The sequence below is a fragment of the Megascapheus bottae genome, chromosome 2 (genome assembly GCF_031878675.1).
Source record: "Megascapheus bottae isolate mThoBot1 chromosome 2, mThoBot2.hap1, whole genome shotgun sequence".
NCBI classification, from domain to species: Eukaryota; Metazoa; Chordata; class Mammalia; order Rodentia; family Geomyidae; genus Megascapheus; species Megascapheus bottae.
This window is the reverse complement of record NC_143510.1, coordinates 80,605,373-80,633,267: the sequence shown is the minus strand read 5'-3', so window position 1 is coordinate 80,633,267 and position 27,895 is coordinate 80,605,373. Positions and strand designations below refer to the sequence as shown.

The 27,895-nt window shown below is 37.2% G+C and overlaps 1 protein-coding gene and 1 long non-coding RNA gene across 11 annotated transcripts in view; one reads left to right on the top strand and one right to left on the bottom strand.

The window, feature by feature from the left end:
- Positions 1–27,895, top strand: part of Anks1b (ankyrin repeat and sterile alpha motif domain containing 1B) — a 905,411-nt gene that overhangs the window by 717,217 nt on the left and 160,299 nt on the right. The gene's annotated exons all lie outside the window — the stretch shown is intronic.
- LOC150067402 (uncharacterized) lies at positions 3,309–26,125 on the bottom strand. The gene is made up of 3 exons (XR_016539600.1): positions 25,741–26,125; positions 24,360–24,542; positions 3,309–3,379 (listed from the first exon to the last, which is right to left on the bottom strand). It is a non-coding gene; the product is annotated as an uncharacterized LOC150067402 (long non-coding RNA).

The window sequence follows — 27,895 nt, the reverse complement described above, 5'->3', positions numbered from 1 at the left end:
CAAGACCTGTTAATCTAAACTTCTATCAACAAATGAGTGGAAAAGGAAAGTGTAGCTTGTTCTCACTGTCTCTGTCTCTACCTCATATACATACATATTTTATAAAATAAAAAATTAAGGTTCCATGAATATATTTACATATATTTACATATATGTATATAACAGATGTATGTATGAATATATACAAATAGATGTATACATGTACATATACTTATATGCACATATATTTATATGTGCACAGTACTTATATATGCATATATTCATACATATTTATACTATATACATATATGGACATATATAGCACATATATATGTCAAATAGTGTACAAACGAGTTTCAATTCAATATGTCAATTTATACGTACAGTGATTTTTTTTTAATCAATATCAATCCTTTTTTTTTTTTTGCCAGTCCTGGGGCTTGAACGCAGGGCATGGGCACTGTCCTTGGAGTTTATTTAGCTTAAGGCTAGCACTCTGCCACTTGAGCCACAGCACCACTTCTGGCCTTTTCTGTGTATGTGGTACCAGGAATCGAACCCAGGGCTTCAAGCAAGGCGAGCACTCTACCACTAGGCCAAACTCTCAGCCCAATATTCTTCATTCTTCTCTCCACCCATCTATCCTAATCCCACTTGTTCACTCAAATTTCCTACGTTGATTCAGGCTTCACAACTGGAGAAATTCTTCACTGTGAAACAAAACAGATGCATCTTAAGGACATTACATTAAGAGAAATCAAGTCACACTGAAAGACAAACTTCTCTAATTCCATCTCTATAAGTTATCTGAAAGAGTCAAAGAATAGAATTACAGAGCTGAATGTTAGTTGCCAGGACTGGGCAGAATGGAAATGAAGAGTTACCACGAAATTTCATTTAGACGAGATGACTAAGCTTTGGAGATCTGCTGTACAATTTTTTGTCTACAGCCAATGAAAATGCACAATCAAAATTCTATTAGGCAGGTAGATCTTATGTTAAGTGCTATTACCTCTATAAAGTAAAATGCTTATATAAAGAACCTTTTGAGCTGGGTACTGGTGGCTCATGCTTATAATCCTAGCTACTCAGGAGGCTGAGATCTGAGGATGTGGCTCAAAGCCTGGTCATGAGAGTCTGTGAAACTCATCTCCAATAAACCATCAGAAAACCAGAAGTGGTGCTGTGGCTCATATGGTAGAACACTAGCCTTGAATGGAAGAGCTCAGGGACAATGCCCAAGCCCAAAGTTTTAAGTCCCATGACCAGCCAAAACAAAAAAAAACCTTTTTTATTAAAGAACTTATTAACATTGATTTTTATATCATATTTCAAATGGTGTATTTAACAAACAAATATTCAAGAATGGAATCTCTATATATAATTACTGGCACTTAGGTTTTGGAATGTAATTAAAATTAGGCTGGGGGTTTGTATGTCATAGATACATATTAATCTCTAATAAAACATTATGTCTATAGAGTCATAAATTTTATGTCTATGTAGTTGTATTTATATTTCCAGTACCACATCCATAGCATTGGGTATGCAAATATTGGGTCCTCGCAGACCAAAGGAACAAAAGGCATATGGTATCATTAATATGTAGCTATTAGATCCAAAAAACTCTTTTGATAGGTTATTTGGTATTATCAGAAAGCCAAAGGCAGATGGAATAGTGCTCTCCTACCCCTTTGTAAGATTTAGTTGGCACAGAACAGAGAAGATTATTTGGCTCTTTTCTACAGCAACAATTCCACACAGATTAAGTCTTCAGTCTTCATCATTTGCCACTCATCAAATGTGATTCCTTTCACAAACAGAAAATATATTTTGAAAAGACAAAACCAAAGGTACTATTAAGTGGATCTGAGCATTTAGGAAAATAAATTATCCCATTTAGTGTGAGTTTTTCAGAACAGAAAGAACTACTGTACAGCATACCAAACAACTTATAAGATAAAACATTTTTCCTTACCCAAATAGATGTGAGTAAAGAAAGCTTTCTCTTTATCATGAATTCTCAGTGGCAGAGCTTCAGGCTGATTAGGTCATACTTTCTGCTAGAGTAAGGAAACCACAAAGAGCTGCACAAAAACCAGGAGGAGCCAAACAGGGCTGAGTTGCAGTTAGCCACCAGACCCTGCCAGGGTGGTTAAAGGAGGAGTACACTGAGAAGAGTGCAGAGAATGGCAGGAGGGGGTTGTTTTCTGGGAAAGCCAGAAACACTGAAGTTGCTGGAATTTTTTTCTACTATTGGACTCAGCTGATTGGAGCAATCATTGACCAACACAATATAGATGTGGGGCTTAAGATCAAATGGACAGAGGTGTTTCCAAGAGTCCCCAGAATTCATCAAAAAAGCATAATCAGCTGCCCATCTCTGCCCCCTTATGATCTCCTTACAGAAATAAAACTGTGCTTTGTAATGTTGACAAACAAATCAGAACACAAGGAGATGAAGCATGGGAGTCAATACAGTGGTAGAGAGGAGAATCAACTCAGAACTAACACTCTAGATTATTTTTCTTCTTATCATAGATGAAAGTCTCTAGAATATTTGACAACACAATAAGACAAAAATACAATAAGATATAATTAGGCATTAGTATAAAAATAGTAATATAATGTACATTTACTCTTTGCATCACCAATTGTCACAAAAATAAAACTACTTAAAAGGTAAAACTTACTTTGGCTCTGGTCAGTTGGCTCTATAGATATGTAGTGGCAGATGTATGTGGCAGAGACTGTTTGCCTCATGGTGGCCAGGAAGTTCAGACAGACAGACAGACAGAAAATAGGCCAACAAGATGCAGCTTCAAAAATACCTACCCCCCCCCGACCCCACACCCCCCCCTGCCTACTTTCTCCAGCTAAGCTCCACTCCCGACATTTAAAAATTTCCCCCAAACCACCAAGATATAGAAACAAAAGCCATATAATGAGTGACTGTTGTCCTTAACGTACTATGTTTTCTCTTATCTCTTTTGCTGTCCCTTGGTTATCTCATATTGTTACAGTATTTCACCTTGTTATCTGATATACTGTATATATGCTTATTTGGTTATTTGAAATAGGATAGGAAAGGGGGGAAAACAAAATGAGGGGCGAGAGTGGGGGGAGGGAAATGGGGACCAAGACATGAAAAAGGGTATCAATGTATGTGAAGTAATGCACCTTCTATCTGGTGAATATAATGTTACCCTTCTATTAATTACAATTAAAAATATATGAAAAAAATTTCCCCAAATAGCCACAATCTAGTGACTCCAACAAAACTTTCGCGTTATATTTCATGTCGAAATCATAATACGGGGTGTACTGTCTCAAATTTAAATTTACTTTATCTTGGAAATTTCCATACTGGGTGGAGATCAATCAATCTTCAACTGGAATCCTAATTAAAAACAAAACCAAGAATTAGTACATATGAAGTTTCTGAATTGCACTTACCCAACATTGCTAGTTTGGTTGTTTTGCTTCTCCTAATCCGTAATGCAAAGAAATAACTTTCTCTTAATGTTAGATACATTTCCATGTTACAGAAAACAACTCTTCCCTCTGGCCAGTGACCAGAAGTCCTCAAATTCCTCCAGTTTTAAAGTTTCAGCTATGTTTGAAATATCCCCAATCTGAAAGATGTTGCTGATTTGGCTCTGTATTTGAAACATAACAGAGAATGCTTAACTTTATAGAACATTCATCAACAACTCAAGCCAGCACCATTTGTGATGGACAGAATCAGGCTGATTTTCCTTTCCAAGGTGGAAGAATAGCCTAACAACTCTGATTATCCTCAGGCTATTGCTCCTGGTCCCTTCAAAGCCATTCCTGAAATGTCATTTGCTGTCACCATCATTTTCTTCCAGAGCTACCAACAGCATGGTAAATCCAGAGTTGTCCAAATTGTGTGTGTGTGGGGGGGAGTAAGAACTAAATTACATAGCATTGCTTTAATGAAATATAATTCATCTGCCATTAAGTCACTCTTCTAAGTGCAATTCAGTGGTTCCTATTATATTCACACAATTATGTGACCATCACCACTATGTAATTTTAGAATGTTTTCATGTCCTAAAAAGAACCCTGTCCATATCAGGAGTCACACCCATCTCTGTCTCTCTTTCCATCCTCCACACTGGTAATTTCATAGGAATAGAATGCTATGCTATCTATGTATTGTTCTCTTTCACTTAGCACAATGTTTCCAAGGTTTGTACATATGGTTATAAATATAGTTTAATATAATACACGTGTATTCTTTTGAATTGATATATCATTTATCTCATTCAGTGATTTATTAATTGATCCACTTATCAACTGATGAACATAGATTTGTATTATTAGTCAATAAATAACCCTGCTAGAAATACTTCCATACTAGTTTTTGTGTAGGCAATTTTCACCTCTCTTGTTTCTATACCTGAGAATATAATAGTTTGCTCAAATACTAACTCTAAGTTGAATTTTTTGAGGATTTGCTGTTTTGCCACTCATCAAACATGATTCCTTTCACAAGTAGAAAATATGTTTTGAAAAGATAAAACCAAAGGTATTTTTAAGTGAATCTACACATTTAGGAATTAAATTATCCCATTTAATATGAGTTTTTCAGAATAGAGGAACAACTGTACAGTATACCAAACAACTTAAAAGAAAAAAATCTATTCTTACCCAAAAGGCCATTGAGTAAAGAAAGCTTTCCCTTTATCATGAATTCTCAATAACAGAGCTCCATGCTGATTAGGGAGTGGCTAAACTATTAATCAAAAACAATGTGATTTTAAATTTTAAATTTGCTAACACTCCTTACTGATTTTTTATTCTAATTATCTTATGCAAGTAAGGTGGTATTTCATTGTAGTTTTCATTTGGTGGTTGAATTTGAGCAACTTTTCATTTGTTTATAGACCATTTACATACATATTTTTGGAGAAATACTTATTCCAAATCTTTCAGCATTTTTGAAATAGATTTTTTTTGTTGATGAGTTATAACAGTTAATTACAAATGAACTGTTATTTGTGGCTAGAAGCCCTGTAGAAGATAATTGATTTGCAAATATCTCCTTCATTTCTGTGGTCTTTTTCATTTTCTTACTTAAATCCTTTGAATCTCAAAAGCCTTTTGTCTGCTTATTTCTTTTTTGTTTTTGATGTGAGATTTTTTTGCAGTTATTGGGGTTTGAATTCAGGGACTTGCCTTTGCTATGCTACCACTTGAACTATATACCTCCACTGCTCAAAGGTTTTATTTATGTTTAAGTGCATTCTCACTTGTCTTTCTGGTTATTTCAAAGAATACTTTGCCTATACATTCTTAGTTAAGATAATTCCTAGGTACTTTATTTTCTTTGAGGCTATTGCAAAAGGAGTTGCTTTCCCAATTGTTGCCTCGTTCCTCTCACTGTTGGCATAGAGGAAGGCAGTTGATTTTTGAGGGTTAATTTTATACCTGCTACCTTTGCAAAGTTTTGAATCAGCTCAAGGAGCTTCAGAGTGGAGTCTATAGGATTCTTTTTTTTATATATAATTTTTTATTGTAATTAATAAAAGGGTTACATGATATTTGCCAGATAGAAAGTGCATTAATTCACATACATTGATACCCTTTCACATGTCTTGTTACCCATCACCCTTCCTCCCACCCACCACCCACCCCCCGTCTTGGTTTTCCCCCTATAGGATTCTTTAAATACAGAATCATGTCATCTGCAAAGAGGGAAAGTTTTACTTCCTCTTTCCCTATTTGGATCCCCTTTATGCTTGCTTCTTGCCTTATTGCACTGGCTAGGAATTCTAATACTATGTTAAAGAGGAGTGGAGAGTGGGCATCTTGTCTCGTTCCTGATTTTAGAGGGAATGGCTTTAGCTTTTTGCCATTAAGTATAATACTAGCTGTGGGTTTGTTATACACAGCCTTTATTATACTGAGGAATGTTCCATAGATTCCTAGTTTCTCCAGAGATTTTAACATAAAGGGGTGTTGGATCTTGTCAAATGCCTTTTCTGCATCTATTGAGACAATCATGTGATTTTTGTCCCTGCTCCTGTTGATGTGTTGAGTTATATTGATTTGCGTATGTTGAACCAGCTTTGCCTCCCTGTGATGAATAGTTTGATCATAGTGTATAATTTTTTTGATGAGTTGTTGTAGACGGTTGGCCAGTATTTTGTTGAGAAATTTTGCATCAATGTTCATCAAAGAAATGGGTCTATAGTTCTCTTTCTTTGATGAATCTGTCTGGTTTGGGGATAAGGGTTATACTGGCTTCATAGAATGAGTTTGGTAAAGAACCTTCATTTTCAATTTCGTTGAAGAGCTTGAGGAGTATTGATGTGAGCTCTGCTTTGAAGACCTTATAAAATTCAGCTGTGAATCCATCTGGCCCTGGGCTTTTCTTAGGTGGAAGGTCTCTTATTGCCATTTCTATTTCAGTGCTTGAAATAGGCCTGTTTAGTTGGGTTAGTTCTTGGTTCAGTGTGGGTATGTTAATATTGGCTAGAAATTCATCCATTTCTTCTAGATTCTCAAATTTGTTGGCATAAAGGTTTGAGAAGTATTCCCTCATGATGCTCTAGATCTTGGTAATTTCTGTCGTGATATTACCATTTTCGTCTGTGATTTTGTTTATTTTGGTTCATTGCAGCACTACTTACCATAGCAAAGATATGGAACCAACCCAGATGCCCCTCAGTTGATGAGTGGATCAACAAGATGTGGTATTTGTACACAATGGAATTCTATGCTGCTGTCAGAAAGAATGACATCACCCCATTTGTTAGGAAATGGACTTAGAAAAAATCATATTAAGTGAAGTAAGCCAGACTCAAAGGAACATAGGCTCAATGGTTTCCCTCATTTGTCATAATCAGTAGAAACCTTGGGCTCTCCTAGCAGAGATTTGCAATAGAGTAAACCTAGATACATAAGGCCATACAGTATTATGCTAAATGAAAGGACCTGTAGGATATAGAAACAAAAGGCATATAATGAGTGATTGTTGTCCTTAATGTACTGTTATCTCTCACCTCTTTTGCTGTCCCTTGGTTATCTCATATTATTACAGTATCTCACTTTGTTATCTGATATATTGTATATATGCTTATTTGGTTATCTGAAATTAGATAGGGAAGGGGGAAAACAAGATGAGGGATGGGGTGGGGGGAAGGGAAATGGGGACTGAAACATGAGAAGGGTATCAATGTATATGAAGTAATGCACCTTCTATCTGGCGAATATAATGTAACCCTTCTATTAATTATAATAAAAATATATGAAAAAAAAACAAAAAAGAAAGCAAAAAAGAATACTTTGCCTAATTCATGGTCCAAAAGAGTTATTCTTTTGTTTTCTTCTAAGAATTTTACAGTGTTAACTTTCATTGAGGCTTACAGTTCATTGAGTTAATTTTTGTATCTCATGTGACATATCAGTCTAGCTTCCCCTTTAACGTTGTCTTAGAACCTTTCATCCATGACTGTCTCCCCCCACTAGATGCTTTTGGCACCCTTATGCTAATCTATATGTCTACTCACAACATCCTGATTAATGTATCTGTGTAGCAAGTTCCAAAATCAGAAAGTATGAGTTCTCTTTCTTCTTCTTACTCAAGGTCTTCTGTAGCTATCCTGAGTCCTTTAAATACCCATCTCTAGAACAGTTTGGGGATGATTGTCTTCCTAAAAATACTTGGTTATCTTTCCATTTACTTTGATTTTCTTGATTTTTTTGTAATGATATTTGTAGGTTCCAGCATAAAATGTAAAACTTATTTCTGAGTCTTTTCCTCAGTATTTTGTTCTTAGTGCTATTGCATAAGGACTATTTTTCTTAACTTTATTCCAAATTGCTCGTTGTTAGAATGTAAAAATACAACTATGTTTGCATTTAATTTTTCCTTTGTATCCATGGGTTCAATACTCACAGATTTAATGATTAATGGATTGAAAATATTTGAAAAAGCTTTTAAGATTTCTTTGTTTCTTCCTAAACACAACCATTTACATTGTTTTGGATATTCAAAATCAAGGGACAACTTAAAATATATAGGAAGATGTACATAGGTCATGGGGTAGCACTAAATTTATCGTAAAGTGACCTCATTAATTAGTATTGTTTTTATGTATATGTATTCCTTATGATTCACTATATATACAAAACTCTCCCCCCACCACCCCGGGGATCAAACCTAGCACTTTACCCATGCAAGTACTCTAACACTAATCTATAGCCTCCTCTCTAAATGTTCAGTTTTGATCTGAATGTTTTTCTTTCTTTTGTCTTATTATCCTGGCTAGCACTTTCTGTACAATGTTGAATGGAAGTGACAAGAACCCTTTATATGTAAACAATAAAGCATTATACAGCCATAAATAAAGATGAAATCATATCATTTGCAGGAAAACAAAGAACCCATTTTTCTCATATGTGGAATCTAAAATAATAATCTAAATTATATTAATATAAAGTTAATATAGCATTCATATTATGTAACTATATAATAATAATAAATAGTGGGACATGAATATACAAGGAAGCTATCTAGAGAGATCAGCAAGTGGAGGAGGAGAGGGTATAGAGGACCAAACTATGGGATGTGCATGTGTGTGTGTATGTGTGTGTGACATATAGACTAAGCCCAACAAAGAGAAAAAGGAGTAGAAATGAGTATGGAAATATAATTGAGGAGGTAAGTTTGCTCAAAGTACAGTGGATCCATGTGGATGCATCTATTCAATTATAATGAAACACTCATGCTATTAAAGTATGCCAATAAAAAAAAAAGAAGAGAGGCCATCATCTCCTTGTTTATCTCCATGAAAAGCACTGAGTTTTTTTTTAACCACTGCATATTATGTAAGCTTTATATCTTTTGTATATGACTTTCCTTTATCAGATTGAGGAAACGTTTTCCCTGATTTGTTGAGCAATTTTTGTCATGAAAAGAGGTTGTTTGGGAGGGGTGGAGGGAGGGAAACAGAGTCAAAAACATAAGAAGGGGTATTAATATGTGGGAAATAATACATCTACTACCTGGCGGATGTAACTGTAAACCCTCTATACATTACTCCGACAATAAAAATAAAGTAAGATTTAAAAAAAGTGGTTGATTTTTTTTCTAAATCTATTCATATGATCATTTTATTCTTTTACATTAATGAAAGGTACTATACTGACCTGTATGTGGAACAAACTGCATTTCCAGGAGATATACAACTTAATCATGGTCATTATACACACATATATATATATATATATATATTCGGTCATGGGGCTTGGACTCTGGGCCTGGGCACTGTCCCAGATCTCTTCTGCTCAAGGTTACCACCCACCTTACCCCTTGAGCCACAGTGCCTCTTCTGGTTTTCTGGTGGTTAACTGGAGATAAGAATCTCATCTTTAATGCCTGGACTAGCTTTGAACCTCGATCCTCAGATCTCAAGCCTTCTAATTAGCTAGTATTACAGGCATGAGCCACTGGCCCGGCTATATTTTTAATGGTAAGAAAACTTAGCAGAGCTTTATTGAGTGAGCAAGCAAGCAGGCAAGCAGAAAGGCAAAGGCACAAACTGAGTATGGGTACTTTCAAAAGGAGAGACACTGGTCATATTTTTTTTATGTTCAGTTTGCTAGTAGGTTCTTGAAATTTGTTTGCTTGTTTTGCCACACCTCCAACTTGTGGCTTTTTTGCTAGCTAATTAGACTAGCTAATCCAGACTGGCTTTGATGAGTTCTGTGTATCTAAGAATATTTTCATTTTGCCTTTGATTTCAAAGCATAATTTCACCAGATATAAAATCCTTTATAAAGAAGTCTTTTCCTTTCATAATTTTGAATAAGGCATTCTTTTGCTTCTGAGTAGTCATTGTCTTCATGTTTGGTTAGCTGTTGATCTTATGTTGGTACCCTGAACTTGATGAGTCACATTTGTCTTGCTATTTTCAATATTCTCTCTTTGACTTTTGCTTTGGACAGTTTTGATGAGTTTACTGAAATTCTTGGAAGTACAGATTGCAGATTAACACTTTTTATCAAGTTTGCGAAGTTTCTAGCCATTATTTCTTCAAATATTCTTTATTCTCTCTATCCCTCTTGCAGGTCGGGAGGGACAGAGGACTAAAAACCCTGACATAGGTGCATTACTTCTCACACATAGATACCCCTTCTCGTGTTTTTGTCTCTGTTTCTCTCCCTCCAGCCCCTCCCAATCATCTTGTTTTTCTCCCTTCCTGTCCCTATTTCAAATAAACAAATAAATGTATATAGAATATATCAGGTAACAAAGTCAAATACAGTAACAATATGAGATTAACCGAAGGGCAAAAAAAGAGAAGAGAAATCCCATTATGATGTATTCTTACACTTGGTAACTCATTAATTTTAATTGCATTATATTCAAATTTGTTTATTCTTTTTTTGTTTTGGACCACAGTTATATTTTCATTTCCATTATTTTACTGCTCTACTCCACAATTTTTTTTTTTGGTCAGTCGTAGGGCTTGGCCTCTGGGACTGGGTGCAGTCCCTGAGCACTTCAGCTCAAGTCTACTGCCCTACCTCTGGGTTGGGGTGTTGTCCCTGAGCTCTTCAGCTCAAGGCTACCACCTTACCCCTTGAGCCACAGTAACACTTCTGGTTTTCTAGTGGTTAACTGGAGATAAGAGTCTTAAGGTCTTTAGTGTCAGGGCCAGCTTTGAACCATGATTCTCAGATCTCAGCCTCCTGAGTAGTTAAGATTACAGGCGTGAGCCACCACTCCAGCTCTACTCTAATTTTTATTTTACTGCTTTTATAGTTTCTATCTCTTTATTACAGCCCTGGAATAGACATTATTTTTATGCTTTACTTAAATTCTTTAAGCAGGCTTACCTTTAGTATTTATAAGAGATTTAAGGACTTTGTCTAGAAAATCCAACATTGTCTAAGGATAGCTGCTATTGACTTCTTTGCTTGTGTATATGTCACACTTTGCTCTTTACATGTGTACTTCCTAATTTCTAACTGGATGCTACATGTTTTGAATAATATACTAATTCTAAAGGTCATACTATTTCCTTCTAAAAATATTATTCTCTCTCAGGAAAAGTATTCTCTGAGGAGTATTGATGTTGGGTTGTTGCTTACTTTTTTAGTGACTTTGCTGGACAAATTTTGAAAAGTCTGTGTTCCCTGTCTGTCAGTGTCAGTACTCTGTGTCAATGTGTGTGCGCGACAGTACTCAGTTAGCTAGTGATGAGCTAATGATTACCTAATTCCTTAAATGTCTTCAACCAATAAGATGCTCAACCATTGAGGAGAGACTCTTGTGTATGTGTTGGGATTATTTTAAATGATCAGCAGACAATTTACAATTTAGCTTTGCATTCATCTTGCACAAAATCACAAAGTGAGTCAAAAGTGAATAGTTAAGGTCTTGTCAGATCTTTTCTGGGTATGTATCCAGCCATGGCCATCCAGATTACCAGAAATATGTCAGGGTTTTTCCTAGCCCCCTAAGGAGAGCTCATTCTCCAGTTTTGCCTATGAAATTTGTGATCATCCTGTTTTTAGCCTTAATTAGTATCTTATAATTAGGGGCTGGAAGCTTTGATGTGAAACAATTGCTCCTGGTGTTTCAACAAATGCTCTGGGGACAGGGCTGCTCCCATCAAGCAAGCTTAGGGTTGAGGCAAATAAAGACAAACCCTTAAGAAAATGGAGCTCCAGCCTCCAGACTGGTTAATTTGTGACAGTTCTCTGGGAATTGAACATGAGGGGGAACTCCAGGCCTGTGCTGCCCCATTCTAGGCTGCTAGGCTTTCATAACTACCAGGCTTTCAAGGCTGTTGACTTTCAAGAATATTTTGAATCTAGTTGGTAATAAGTCATTAACATGCTACAAAGCTTATTATTCTCACCAATGTTATAAAAGTGCTTTTTATATTGTTAAAAAGCAGTGGCTCATGCCTATAATCCCAGCTATTCAGGCTGAGATCTGAGGATCGTAGTTCAAAGCCAGCCCTGTTAGACTCTTATTTCCCATCAACCACCAAAAAAACCTGAAAGTGATGCTGTGGCTCAAAGTGGTAGAGCACAAGGCTTGAGTGAAAAGGCTCAGGGACAGCACCCAAAACTTGAGTTCAAGTTCCATGACCTACAGAAAGAGAGAGAGACAGAGAGAGAGAGAGAGAGAGAGAGAGAGAGAGAGAGAGAGAGAGAGAGAGAGAGAGAGAGAGAGAGAGAGAGAGAGAGACAGAGAGAGAGACAGAGAGAGAGAGAGACAGAGAGAGAGAGAGAGAGACAGAGAGAGAGAAAGAGACAGAGAGAGAGAGAAGGGAAGCCTTTGGTTAACTCCTAAATTCTGAAAAGGCTTATTTTAAAAAAAATTGGTATCTTCCAGAAGTTGTACAAAGGGGTTTCAATTCAACATCTCAGTTTACGAGTATGATGCATTTTGATCAATGTCACCTTATTATGACCCATCTACCAGTGTTCTTGCTTTCTATGTATGAGTGAGTTTCAAAGGTCCTTTCTCTGCCATTGTAGATGTGCTTCCCACAACCATATTACTATTGATGTTAAAGTGTTTCAGAAACATCTGGAGAACAATATCATGTGTAATCTAAAGAAGTTATGATGGAGGAGGATTGGAGAGAATTTATGACTTGAAACAAGCCTATTCACTTATGAAGTTTTTTAAAAATTTTTTGACAGTTCTGGGGCTTGAACTCAGAGCCTGAGCATTGTCTTTGGACTTTCTCTAGGTTGGTGTTCTATCACTTGAGCCACAGCACCACTTTTAGCCTTTTCTGCTTATATGATTCAAAGGAATAGAACACAGGGCTTTGTGCATGCTAGGCAAACACTCTACCCCTATGAAGTTTTTAATTAATGCTAATTGTATGTCAATCACTGTCTTAGGTGCTAGAAGCACAACATTAGAAAGACCTAATATCCTTATTCTGACCTATCAAAGAAAAACAGACATGTAAATAACCAAATGTAATATAATATGGTATTTATTATAATAGATATAAAAATGAATTTTGATGGGAGAAAATTAATTAAGTGCAGAGTCTGCGGAGGAGGTGATATAATAGCTAAACATGACTGATAAGCTGTGGTTTGCCAAGAGATAAGAGAAACAGATATCACACCAAAAAGAAAGAGAGTCAGTAACAGGATGACTAATGCCTAGAAGGAAGTTGTGACTGGAAACAGCAGAAAGTAAGATGTTAAGGGACTTAAGTCCCTTGGCTCTTCCTTGGCTAAGGAAAAGAAAGTCTCTTCCTTGGCTAAGGAAGAGAAAGAAGTTTACACTGAAGTTCTTTAGACAATGGAAGGTCATAGTTTTCAAGGAGAAAGATCATTACATTAATAACGTAGTGAACAAACATTTCTTGTCTACTATGTGTCAGGCTCTATTCTAGACACTGGTGACACAGAAGTGACTAAAACAATGGTCCCAGCCTCGGGACACAATAAGAAAAAAAATCAATATATAATCTAGATTATAGGCACTATGAATAAAAGCCAAAGAATACATGAAGGCTTAGAGTAAACTCTGCGGTTGGAAGGGTATAAGATTATGTAGGAATAGTCAAGGGAAGAGAAGACATCATGGAAGTAAGTGAGAAAATCATTAAAGACCTAGAAAACTGCAAATTCAAGCAGCACTGGGGGCAAATCTGAGTGCCCCTAAGCAAATGATGGAATGGACACAGAGGCTGGTGGAAGAGTCTCAGGAGGTGAGAAGAGATCTAACAAAGAAGTATGGGTCATAAATGGCCTTGTAGGTTAGGATTCATAAGGAGCTTCTTCTTGCTGTAAAGAGTAGTTGGTTTCAAGTTGGACAGTGAGATGACATGATCTGATTTACATGTTCAAAAGCTCACTGATTGCCTTATAGACATGAACCGCAGAGGAGCAAAAGTGAGAGGAAGCAACAAGTTTGAATGAGCTCAGCAACTTAAAGACAATGATTCAATAGAACTGATGATATCTGCTTGCATTTAAGATATATTTTAAAGGTAAAGCAACAGAACTTACTAAGGGATTGTTAGGAGAAAGAAAATGTTAATTCCTAGGTTACAAGCCCTGTAAACTAAATGAATGAGAGTATTCATAATGGAAAAAAGGCAGAAGGAAATACCAAAGATTTGGTCTGGGGTTCACCAAACCTAATAGGTTTGCTTTCTCAATGCAAATGTCAAGTGAAAAAGTGGCTATTTGGATCTAGTGCTTAAGAGAGAAGTAAGAACTGAATACATAAATGTTATAATTATGAGCTCAGAAGTGGGATTTAATGTGTCACTTAGGGAATGAGTGACAAAATCTATCATTGATAAATAAAACATCAAGGTGAAGTTACACTGTCAAGCATTATTCTTACATAGCTTGATTATAGATATTTATTTCTCCCATCTTCTACCACAATCTTAACATGAACAGTTTCTACTGCTTTATTATATGCTGGTTAGTGTGCTACTGTTAGCAGCAATAGCCACCAAGTGCTAAGCTGTGAACCCAAAACTGTATAAGAAATGTCTTCTTTCTGTTCTTATGCAGAAAGCTTATCAGCTGTGGAGTTCTACATTAGGCCATTCTTCTGAAGTTCATTATTCTTAACAAAGCAAGTGTTATTGTACTTAATAAAATCATATTTTGTATGTTACAGGTCACTTGGGCCTGGAAAATTATTAAAGGAATCACTTTTTGTCTTCCTGTCCCATCTAGAATATGCATATTAAAATTTTTGGAGCAGACTCACTGTTTGCATTAGCAAATAATATACTTTGCCTTCTTACTCACTGAGCTAGGGAAATTACTCTGTACCATTATTTGATAATCCATTTCAAAATAACAGTTTGGCATAGGGGAATGATTTTACTGTGTGATAGTCTATTTCATGAATTGATTAAGAAACAAAAGAAGCTAACCTCAATTCTGAATTCTTTCCAACAGTCCTTAAAGCCTTTTCATAGAAGAGCATTTTCTTCTGACAACCAAAGGCAGCCTAGTAATTTGCTGAGGGACTGCATGACCTAAGAGTGAAACTAAGTAGATCAATTCCACATTTGTTCCTCTGCTGCAGTGTGCCCTTAGGTTGATAGTATGTACGAACAAGGTAAAACCAGCCAATGGGGACCAAGATAGAAAGGAAAGACAGAATGTGGCTTGAGAAATGGTCCTTGGGTTTTCCTAAAGTCAAATGCACAAAAACATTTGGAGTTAATTTGTATTCTCAAGACTAAATACACCATTGTTGTACAGAAGGCAAGAGAAAGAAAAATATATTGAATCTCATGAAGAAATATATACATATTCTTTAAATCTGTAATAACTACCAAGTTACATAGAGACATAAATCTGTACTATCTATAGAACAGAGAAATAAAGAGAAAACAAAATGGCACTTCTCGTAGACATTAGACAGTTACCTTTTGGTAAGAGAACCACGCAAGGGGGCCAGGAGTTTGGCCTAGGGGCAGAGTGCTTGCCTAGCATACATGAAGACCCAGGTTCTATTTCTCGGTACCACATACATAGAAAAAAGCCAAAAGTGGTGCTGAGGCTCAAATGGTAAAGCTCTAGCCTTGAGAAAGTCCAAGGACAGTGCTCAGGCTCTGAGCTCAAGCCCAGGACTGGCAAAAAGAGACAGAGACAGAGAAGGAGGGACAACCGAAGGGAATATTGGCCAACCTAAATATTTTTTTTAATTTTTTAATTTCATTTTTTATTTTTTATACTTTTTTGTTGGGGTAATATATAGAGGGATTATAGTTATATTTTGTCAGGTAATGGGTGCATTACTTCTTAAACACTGATAGCCCTTCTCATGTTTTTGTCCTCCTTTCCCTCCCTCTTCCCCCTCCCAATCATCTTGTTTTCTCCGCTCCTCCATCTCAAATAAACAAACATATACACAATATATCAGGTAACAAAATCAGATACATTAACCACATGAGATTGACCATAAAGGGAAAATAAAATAACTGCACACAGTACCTTGAGAACAACAGTCACAAAAATAAACCTCTTGCTTCCATATCCTAGAATTCATTTGGTATAGTCTCATCCTATATGACCATATCTGATTTAAATCTTGAAATAATATGGGACATCTATCTGTGACGCTGGCTGCATGCATGCAGTCTCAACCTTGCTAGGATGGCTTAGGAGTATTGTGTTTTATTTTTACAATTACTGGGATTGAATTTAGGGACTCTTGCTCTCCATTGGCTTTCTAGCTCTCAGCATCAGCACTCCCACTTGAGCCATGCTTCTAGTCTGCATTCTGATGGTTGATTAGCAATGGAGTCTTGAGGATTTTTCTGCCTGAGGCTGTCCTCAAACCATGATCCTTCAGATCTCAGCCTCCTGAGAAGCTAGTATTATAGGCCTAAGCCTCTGGCACCTGGCTCATCTGGGTTTTAATTAGTCCCTTCTATCCAGTTTCCTCCTTTCCTAAGGGGAAAACAGAAGGAATAGAGTGCCAAGTTCAAATGGCAGCATCCACATCTGAAGGGCAGCGTGCCACGCTCCCCATTTGCTTTCATGCTTATTTCTTGCTTGCAGCTCAAATGGGAATTGAGAAAGAAGGTTAGAAAGAAACATGTCTTTTTTTATTTTTTATTGTAATGTACAGAGGGTTTACAGTTACATTCACCAGACAGTAGGTGCATTACTTCTCACACATTGATACCCCTTTCTCATGTTTTTTCCCCACTTCCCCCCCTCCCAATCATGTTTTCCCCCTTCCCTTAAAATAGAACTTTGTTTCAAAAAAAATAGAACATTCTTAAGATCCAGTCAGACCACTTCTGGATACGTACACATAAAAGTCAGTCAGCTTATTACAGAGATATCTACATATGGAAGTTTATCATAGCAAAAAAAAAACCTTAAGTCTGTTTTTGATGAATGTAGAAAAATGGCTTTGTTAGTGTCCTTAGAGAAATGAAGACCAAAACAGTACAACAAGAAGGCAGACACTGGAAGAAAATAAATGACCCTGAGAAAAGTAGGAAAGATAAATGAATAAGGAGAAATGGATGTGATTGGGGGAGTAAATGATAAATCAATCAGACTACATTTCCTCTTAATACAAAAACCAAGTCCTTTTTGCCTGTTGTCAAAATAGGTAACAAATGTTTTATATTGTATAATATTGATGGCAGAGAGCAAAGATGAGGTGATCAGGGACCAACAGTTTCATTCATTGTATAGAAAGCAGTTTCTATAAATCCAGCCTACTTTTATCATGTACCTATTTCATTGAAGGAGGAGATTGTCTTTTGCAACTGTGACTAGCAAAACAAAAGTAACTAAAAACTAAGAATCAGATTATAAGGATGCTGGGCAAAAAGACTGAGAGACCACATCTCCATAGAGGCAAGCTGAACATACTGGTAAAGCAACTACAATCCCAGAAACTATAAGAGGCATGAAATAGGTGGCTTGAAGTCTAGGAATGTGCTAGGGTGAAGAGTCAGACCTCATCCTAAAAATAGGGTGCAAAAGAAGGGCTGGAGGCATGGTTTAGCATTAGGTACCAGCCTAGTGTGATGTTCCTGAGTTCTGGGTCCTCAGAACTATCCACCAAAAATGGTAAAAAGAAACAAAAAATGGAAATTAATCCCTTAGGAAACTTTAGGCTTGACAACTATAATTACTATATATATTAGACAAACTAAACTGTCCCTTCACACATCAGGCACATCATTTTGTCTATAAAGTATTGACCTGAGATATAGCATCACCACTACCACTACCACGGGATTCTGAAAAAGGGAATCAACCGGCATGCATAATAACAATGTCATATTTTCCTGTGAATTTCTAAGAAAATCTTATCTTTCCCTAAAAGTCCACAAATAAATCAAACTATATGTGTGTACACCATATTCACATTAAGATAGTGAGAGAACTACACCAATTTAATTACTTTCTTTATGCAAGGTCATATTTACTTCTCTGATGAAGAAATTGGGACCAATGTGTAGGGAGCAGGAATTTATGTTCTCAAAAGAAAGCTGACAAGGAATACTAGTCAAGAGCCAGGACCAACAGCCCTCAATAAAAACCATGTGGATTTCCTAATATTCAGAGTACTGGCGGAATAAAGAGTTAAAAGTTGTAAAAACAGGACAAAAATGTGTATATTTTCAAGTTGCACAAAGATGCCTCTGGGGCTGTGATATTATTAAATATTAACATCATACAATAAAATTACAGAAAACTCTAAATAATGAAAAATACCTCTCTCAAGCAGAACTGCCACTTGAGGGTAGAGACAGGAGCACCAAGCAATTGCAGAGTAATTCTGAATGTTTAAAAAGAGAGCAGATCACCCCACATTTACTTGGGGTGATTGAAGGAAAATATTTTGTGGTATATTTTCCTTTAGGTTCCTTTGTAAAAGGTATAAAAATTTTTAGCACAACCTATGGAACTTACTAAAAATGATGCTGAAGTTTTCTGAGATGGAGGTTCTATACTAAATGTCTAATAATCCCTTAAAGTTGTCATCTTTAGAGGTAGATTTCCATCTTCACTTGCAATCACTTTCATAATGATTTCCTCGGAGAACATTTGCATTCTAATCAAAGCATATGAAAGCAGCCAAACAGATCACAGCATTAGGCTCTCAAGGGGCTCTTTTACTTCATTCTTCTTCTCTCTGATCTTCATAGGTTGGATAGAAGACAGGCATCAGAAGGGAGACATGTTTCTTATATAATTTAATGGCCCCCAAATGGTCAAGCATTTGCTCTAAAATCTCTTAAGAACATGACAATAATTGACAGCTCCTATAGAAGCCACACTGAGCTACGTGAATGAGTAGTATACATTATGGCTATTAAGATGAATCCCAGCTGGAAAATCAATGGCAAATGAAAAAGGAAACTCATGGAATGCATGCAAAAGATTTGAGATGATTCTTTTGACCCAGATAGCATAGAATAGGCTTCCATCCTCGAGTAACTGCAATTCCACTGGACTAGGAGGTAGCTGAAAGTGGGGACTGCTGTTAATTATCTCAGTGTTTTGAGTGCATGCTTGGCACATAGCATATGCTCTGGCATGTGGTAAGTGTTCCTTAAGTGTTTGTTGAATAAATGGAAAGAAAACATGCAGGAAGGGAACAAAGAAAATAAAGAAGGAAGAAAGAGAAGGGAACTAAAAAGGGAAAAAAGAAAGAAAATGTCAGGTTTGGTGGCACAAACCTGTAACCCTAGCTACTTAGGGGAACAAAGAGAATCCAGAAGCCAGCTAAGGCATTAAATATTCACAGAATTCCATATTTCATCCAGTATCCAGATTGAATGGCAGAAGCCCAGGCCCAGAGTTCAAACCCCCATGACCTTCAAAATAAACTAAAATAAGCAGAAAAAGTGGCTGGCGATATGGCCTAAGTGATAAAGTGCCTTCCTAACATATGCAAGGTCTTGAGTTCAACCCCCTATACCATACCTTCAACAAGATCTCTCCCCCGCCATATCAGTAATTGCAATTACATTTATTAGGTAGTGAGATGTTCAATAAATATCTGACAAATACATGTTAAATGAGTGAAGTAAAAGAGTATGTTTCTATATTTACTTTCATTTGTAGATGAGGCAGCTGAGTCTACAGACCCAAGGAACTCTCTTCAGGTAACATAGTCCTGGGTGAGATTCGGTAATCTTTGAGTTCTTGCCTCTAAAGATATAATCATCCTCTCTAAACTAAGCAAAGTGAAGGAAGTTTTGATTTTCAAGAGATTCACAGAGATAAGATATTTCACAGATTTCACTAGGACTGTTGCTTAGTGGTAGACAGCTTGTCTAGCATGCATGAAGTCCTGGGTTTGATTTCACTCCCAGAGTATTGGCCTTGAGCAAAAGAAGATCAGGGACGGGACAGTGCCTAGGCCCTGACTTATTAAGAGAGGGGGGGGGGAGGGAGAGGGGGAGGGAGAGGGAGAGGGAGGGAGGGAGAGAGAGAGGTGGGGGGAGGGAGAGAGAGAAAGAGAGATTTCAGAGTATCTTCTTTATCTCTAACCAAACTTTTGTGTACATTGTTTATTTGTGCTTGATGTTCTGTAATCCAAAACTTTGACATGCACACTACCTTGGTCCAAGTACTAGATGGATAAATAAAAATTGTAGTAGAATGCACGCCAGGTAATGTGGTAAGCTACAGTGTGCCTATATCCACCTCCTGTTCAATTTCACATCTTGTAAATCAGAGGAATAAAGCCATAATGCTTGTTCAAGCTGTTTTAAGAAAGTACTTTGACTTGTTTTAAAGTCTTGTCATCTGGATCTAGATAGAACTCTGCTAGTTGTTGGTTTGATTGCTGAGGTACCTACTCCAAGAACCCAAGTGTATAAAAAAGTGCATACAGCACTTAATAGGCCTTGGTTCACTTATCTCATCAAATGCTTGAAGACAGAAACTTAAAATGAACTCTCCTTAGATAGCTTCAACCATTGAGCTCAGTAAATAACTTATAGCTGAAAAATGCTGTTTCACTTAGTGCTAAGTACTAAGTGTATTAGACTCAACACAGTAATTTCATTAACTGATAGAAGCAATGTATAGAAACAAGTTAATGATGTAAGATTCAATTTTCAAAACATGATTCACCACATACCATATGCATACATGTGTGTATATCTACCTATCTATCTATCTATCATCAGGCATTTACTTAGCATCTCACTACCTAAACACTATGAGAAGAAAAAAGACATTTGTTTTGTTCTTCACATATCCTCACTGTCGAGAATAATATCTGGTAATTGGAGTGTCTTCCAAAATTACTGTTAAATTGTTGTCTAGTATTAGAAGGAAAAGAGCTGCTTGGCTTTTAAAGCCAGCCCCTCTGCTTTTTATCTACATGAAAAAGAGAAAGTTACTTCTGTGTGCTACACTTTTTTCTACCCAAACCTAAGATATTGGCAATGGAATCTACTAAACTGTGAAAGGGTGAAACAAGATATTCAGTTTGAGGAAGTGGCACTGTGGATCAAAGTGGTGGAGCACTAGCCTTGAGCAAAAGAGCTCAGGGACAGTGCCCAGGTCCTGAGTTCAAGCTCCAGACTGACAAAAAAAAGTGCTAATTGCTTTCAAAGTAACATTAACTGATAACAGTAGTAATAAGTAGCTAGACTAAGCATGGGGGAAGCAAGCATGATGAGGACATGATCTCTAACCTCATTAAATTTTCCTGCTGATGGCCAGCTAGTATTTTTATGTAACATTGCTACAACAAAAGGTGACTGTCAAAGTGAGAGTGTTCCATAATGCAATTTGTGGAATCAGTGCCCGTTCCCTAAAGAAATGGCAGATGATAGCTAATTTCGGTCTCTAAAACTAAATCCTCCTTTGCTAATGGAAAAGAAACCAGGTGAAGTCATCTGAAGTCATTATGTTACAATTTCCAGATAAATCCTAGGGCATAGGTACCAATATGGTTCCCTTTTCCTTTTGTGAAGAATACTTCCTGTGATTTGTTATATTATCAAGTAGATCTGCCTACAAAGATGCCTTCATTTCTACTGCAGACCAAGCTCTAAGGCAGTGGCTTTCAGACGGCTCCATTGAGCCCTGAGATTCTGCAGAACCTCTGTGTACAACCTGTTCACAGGAGTAGAGGAACTGGATGAAGAAAGCATCTCCAGAGCCCCAATCCTGTATGATCCAGGAAGATGGGGCTATATGTTACGACTTCCTTTAGAAATGAATGCATTCCTCTTTGAAAGTTAATAGTTTTTATTAATCCATTGCCTTAGAAACTCCTTTATAAAGTATCTTTTAGGAAGATCACAATGCCCTGCTCCCAGGAAAGGCACATGCTTGGTAAGAGATTTTGAAAGGCATCTAAACAAGAACTTTTCTCTATGGCATATTTTCCAGCCTACCAGGGGGGAATCAAGCAAGATATTTCTTTTTTTAATGCAGTATCACAGGAAACATGGTTGAGTGGCTAAAATATCAAATTTAGTGAACACTGAAATATGACAAATCCTGACTCAATGTTTTCACTTGATTTCAAAGTGGGTCACATATTCCAAAGAACAACATATATAATTACATATATAATTACGAAGGAAAAATATATGTATCAATCCATAGATTCTACTCCATTTGCAACCATTTTATATGTCTAGGCTATTCTTAAATATATTTTAAGGGTTTAAAAAAAACTTTTTGAAGTGTCACTAAATGGGAACTCTATCTCTTTAAATTTAAATGGTCATACTATAACCATAAAAATGTATTGAATAAAAATCTTATAAGTAAAGTGCTCCTGTTACATTTTAATTTCATTAGGTAATATTAGTGTATAGTAAATATCCCTCAGAATATTTTTATGATATAAACAAGTGCAAGGAAAGGGAAATAACCTATACCAGTTTCCATGTAGCTGACCCTTAGTGACTCTGGTTGATCTGATGAAGAAATCCTATCTTACTCACTTCTTCCCTACATTTGAAAAGCAGATTTTAGGGGTTTCATGCTGTCTGAGACTTAATAAAATGCTAAAGTTGAAACCTAGTTTATTCCTAATGTTCCTATATTCTGTTTCATCAGAGTAATTAGCCCAACAATTACCACTCTGGGTTGAGTTATATCCTCCAGGTTGAATTACATCCTTCTCCACCCCCCCCCCCACAAATGTTTATATGTTGGAATCCTAAACTTAGTACTTCAGAGTGTGATCTTATTTGGAGATTGAAGTCTTTAGAGTTAAAATAGGGTCACTGATATACTCAGTATTATTGGTTTCCTCATTAGCAAAAAGAAGGAATGTTTATTCACACACACACACACACACACACACACACACACACACACACGCACCCACGGAGAATGTCATGTGATAACTAAGGCAGGAATCTGATGGTGTTCCTATTTAGCTTAAAAAAAAATCGGGGCCGGGAGTTTGGCCTAGTGGTAGAGTGCTTGCCTAGCATGCACAAAGGCCCGGGTTCAATTCCTCAGTATCACATACATAGGGGGAAAAAAAAGCTGGAAGTTGGGCCGGGAGTTTAGCCTAGTGGTAGAGTGCTTGCCTAACATGCACGAAGACCCGGGTTCGATTCCTCGGTACCACATACATGGAAAAAAGCCAGAAATGGTGCTGAGGCTCAAATGGCAGAGCTCTAAACTTGAGAAGAAGAGCCCAAGGACAGTGCTCAGGCCCTGAGTTCAAGCCCCACATTGGCAAAAAAAAAAATCCCAAAATTGCCAGCAAAAACCAAACAAAAACAGAAGGTAGGCAAGAGACATGGAACAGATTTTTCTCTTCAGATCTTCTAACATGCTTCCATCATGGATTTCTGTTGTTTAAAGTATCCAGCTTGTGGTATTTAATCACAAAAGTCCTCACAAATAAATGAACCATCATCTTCAAATAACTGAGTGTTTGAGTTAGTGAGCTTCTCCTGATTTCCTGAACTTGAACTGTACACAGCTTCTATTCTGTTATTAAACTTTTAAAGAGACTATGGAAATATATAGTTGAAATTTCCCTGCATTTTGAATAAGGACAAACTAAAAAAGAAAAGAAAAATTCTTCCAAATGACAGTATTTTTTTTTAAAGAAATCTACTTAGTTTTGAAAGACAGGCAATTGGAAAGTGGGCGTTGAGGTCAAGGAGGTACAATGTGTTTGAGTCCTATTGTAAACCAGTACAGATCCAGCTCAAGAATTGAGGGTTTCTGATTCTGTGTGAGAGTTTAGTAGATTGCATTATTCAGCAACCATAATTTCCATTTAGTAAGAGTATGTTCTGTACGAGGCACACAAGTGATGGCAGCCCAGCCCTTGAACATATGCTCTCCTTTATTACACACTTAAATGGGTCTCTGTGTGCCCAATTCAGTGCAGTGATTATTGGAAGTCATTAATGGCTAATTCTACTGGGAAAATAAACTTTAGGCCAGATTAGCTATTTCTGGAATAGGATCACACAATCCTATTCTTTAATTTATATAAAATCTTCCTTTACACAGATTCAAATACATTAGAATAAATTCCAAGTGTAGAGAAGAGTTAAATATAAAAGCGAAAAGACATCATCAGAGTATCCACTGTAATGCAGAAAAATATTAAACTATTCTAACATTAGGAGATGATTAAATTACAATACATATAATATTCACAATCCTGTGAATCTACACATTTCCCTTCCTACAACCATCTAAATCCTTCCATACTAATTGTTTTCCTTTAATTCACAGCATCTGCTTTCACAGGCACCACTTAGCTTCCCTCCATTCTATTTCACCCCTCCTTTTTGATAGCCTTCTCAGTTTATTCCCATATACACTTGCCTGATTCTCTCATTGCTTCTAGGTATAAACTCCAAAGTAGAGAGTCACACCTTTCACCAACTTACCTCCACTTCTATGAAGAGATTAGGGAAAGTAAGAAATGGTGGTATCCCAAAGCCTAGAACATGGGTGCCCAGGTTGGAAACAGTCCCATGTGCAGAAGCGATAGATGTGATAGGCCATCTTAGACTGTAGAGCATATTCATATATTGCATAAAGGTCAAATTCCTCCTCTGCTTTTCTTCATCCTGCGAAGGGCAGGGATCATATATTTAATTTTGTAACTCCAGTATGTATTATAGTGCCTGGCACTTGAGAAATGTTGGTTAATGGCTGAGTTGTTATAAGAACTAAAAGAAACCATGGAGGTCAGACACCTACAGTGATGTCTGCATGAGGTGGCTGCTCGACAAATGTTCCTTCTTCCCTTCCCTCCCCATTTCATTCTTCCAAACCCCATTCCTCCTAATTCACATAAGACCCGTCTCACTATGTAGTCCTCAAGCATAGGGCCATTCACTCATCTCAGAGCTTTAGCACACTTTTGTTATCACAGCATTATTCACTAGCTCGCTCTGAATGAGCTGATACAAAATTAAAAGACAAAACACAGATGGAGAGAAGGAATAAGTGTTTGTGTTCTATAGCACAGAGGAGTAACTATAAGTTCATGATCACCTATTACATAATTCATAAAGAAACCCAAAGAAATAAGGACATGCAATACCAATTACCTGGATTTGTTGTGTATAGATTATATACCAGCAATGAAATATTATACCCTATAAACAAAGACAATTATTACATGTTAAATTAAAAATAATACACATGTATAAACAAAAGCCTTGTGACCTTCTCTTTTGTATTCAGTTGCTTTCTCATCTCTCCTCATGTCAATGAATTTAAAGTGGACATAGGAAAAAGGGTCATTCGTTGAGCACAGGACAGTGATGTCTTCTCTGCTGTCCTTGAGCTAAAACATTGAGGTGCTGATACACAGGGCTTGAGAGACATGGACTCTTTAGCACACAGTAGGAGACAGTGTTCTGACATTCCCTGAGGTGGTATAAATCAAAGATTGAGCTCTTGAGAGCCAGACATCTTGTGTCCCCTGACCCAGGCTTACCACTGGCTGGCTGTGTGGCATTGAGAAAAATGTTTTACCTCTTTCTATGTTAAATTTTTCCCATCTGTAAAATGGTAACAGAAAGAGTTAACTTTTAGAATTCTAAGAGTTAATTAGCATTTTCTAGCATTCATTATAATAATGACATATAAAAGTTTGCTATTCATGAGAATTTGACATTTACCAGGCATTGTCACAAACTAGCACTGACCTTTGTAACACTGTAATGAGCAGTGATATGTCACCCTGTGATGAAGACACTAAACCAGGGGTCCAAGAGGCAAAGGGCAACTCTCTAAATGCATCCAAGTGAGTCTTACCATAGGCACGGACAAGAACTTCTCAGGTTGTGCTGGCAGTGGGTGGCCTACGTTGCAGATATTGTGAAGTATTTCAATTGTCACCCAGGTTGGCTCTTATCTGTCTCTTATACCCAGTCCATTCTGGGAAAAAACCTCTGTTCTGACCTATTTGGTAAATGTCCAAACATGCTTGACCTCTTCAGGGAGTGAACAATATTCATTAACTCACTAGCCACTGGAAATCATTTCTTCCTACACAGGGCATGTTCATAGACTGCTGCTTCCTGCCGCCTCCTTCTATTACCTCTCCTTAATGTGGCTGTCAAAATTGGTAGTAGTGCCTCACTGATGGAGCAGTGTGCTCAGCAGTGAGCTGATTTAATTGTGCTGTTCCTTTGGATCAGCCCACTGAGGCATTTGTGTATTCCATTGTGACATCATCGTGACTTATCATAGTTGATTGTCTGTTTCTAAACCTTGGATTGCTCCCTGAGGCTCAGTGGCTCAGCAGTGAATCATTCTTTCTTCCCCTTCATATATGATAACAACTTTTATTATTTCCGAAAAAATGGAAGTCATGCATAGGGCTTTTCTTTGAGAAGAGCTCAAAATGCTCAGCAGACATACATTAATAACTGTCCAGAGTATGTGATTGTAGATAGGGTGTTCAGTCAGAGGGGAGGAAAGGTGAGACAGCAGAGATTCCAGAGCATGTGAGACAGGTGGAAGTTGCCTCATACTGTGGTGGCTGATGAAGGGAGCCTGGATTTTGTCCTTGGTTCTGCCAGTTTAGCACTGTGTTTCTAGGAAGTTGCTCCATGTCACCAGGTTTTGAAAAGTTAATTCATCCATTCATTCACATTTTTACTATTTTTGATTATCATGTAAGTTTTCCAGGAGTCTCAGGATTAAACTTAGTAATCTAATCAACTGAGATTTATTGTCACACTATTTTGGAGGCTAGAAGACTAAAATCAAGTTGTCTGCAGAATTTGTTTTGTGAAGGAACGATTTGCTCTCGGCCTCTCTCGTCTCCAAGATGGCCATTTTTTCCCTGTGTCTTCTCACATTGTTTCCCCGTTTGTCTCTTTCTCTTTACAAGGACAGTAGTTATATTGCATTAGAGGTCTATCCTACTTCAGCATGTCCTCATGGGAACTAATGAGATATGCAGTGATGCTACTTCCAAAAAGCATCATGGGGATCTGAACATATGAATTTGGAAAGAGGGGAGATATATAATGTAACTCATAATAAGTACCTACTATTTTCTGGGCCCTAGACTAAATAGTGGAGAAAAAAGCAAAGACATTGTGCGGATTGAGTATATAAAGAAGAGGTGAACCAACAAAATAAGTCAACTGGGCTAGGAACCACTGATTCACACCATAATCCTAGCTTCTCAGCAGGCTGAGGTCTAAGGATCATGGTCTGAAGCCAGAAAACCAGACGTGGAGCTGTGGGTCAAGGTGGTAGAGCATTAGCCTTGAGCTGAAGAGTTCAGGGACAACAGAGCCCAGACATGAGTTCAAGCCAGAATACTGACAAAAAAAGAGATAAAATGTATAATGTGTTAGAAGGTGGTAACATACTTTAAAGAAAAGTAAAGCAGAAACAGGGAGGAATGACATATACCGATGAATGAATTCATTTTATAAACAGGGTGATCAGGAAAATTTCAGTGGGAGTAATCAAGGGAATCCCATGTTGGCACCTTGAGAGGTGGGAGAAAAATGGGGCAGGGATGTTCGAGGTATGTCTTGACTTCTCCCAAACAATAGGTAGCATAATGTGACTAGTACAGGCCAATTGAGGATAGTGATAGAAAAAGAATTAGAGAAGTTAAAAAAAAGATGGGGAGACAGGAAATAAAATATATAAAGAGAACCAGACTATCAAGGTCCAGGTAGATCACGTTTAAGCCTTATTTGGCCTTTACTTTGAATGAAGTGAAGAGGTGCCACAGGAGTAAAATGGAGTCAACGGAGATGGGATATGACACATGATAGCAAGGACCAGTGAGGAAGTCCGTGGGTTTCGGTATGACCCGCTGGTAGGCTGACATATGCTTAACTGAATTGAGGACGACCATAAGAAGAGGGGCTTTAATTTAAGAATTGTTGCTTGATTGTATTAACTTGGAAATGCCTACTAGACAAGTCAAGCCTGTCTG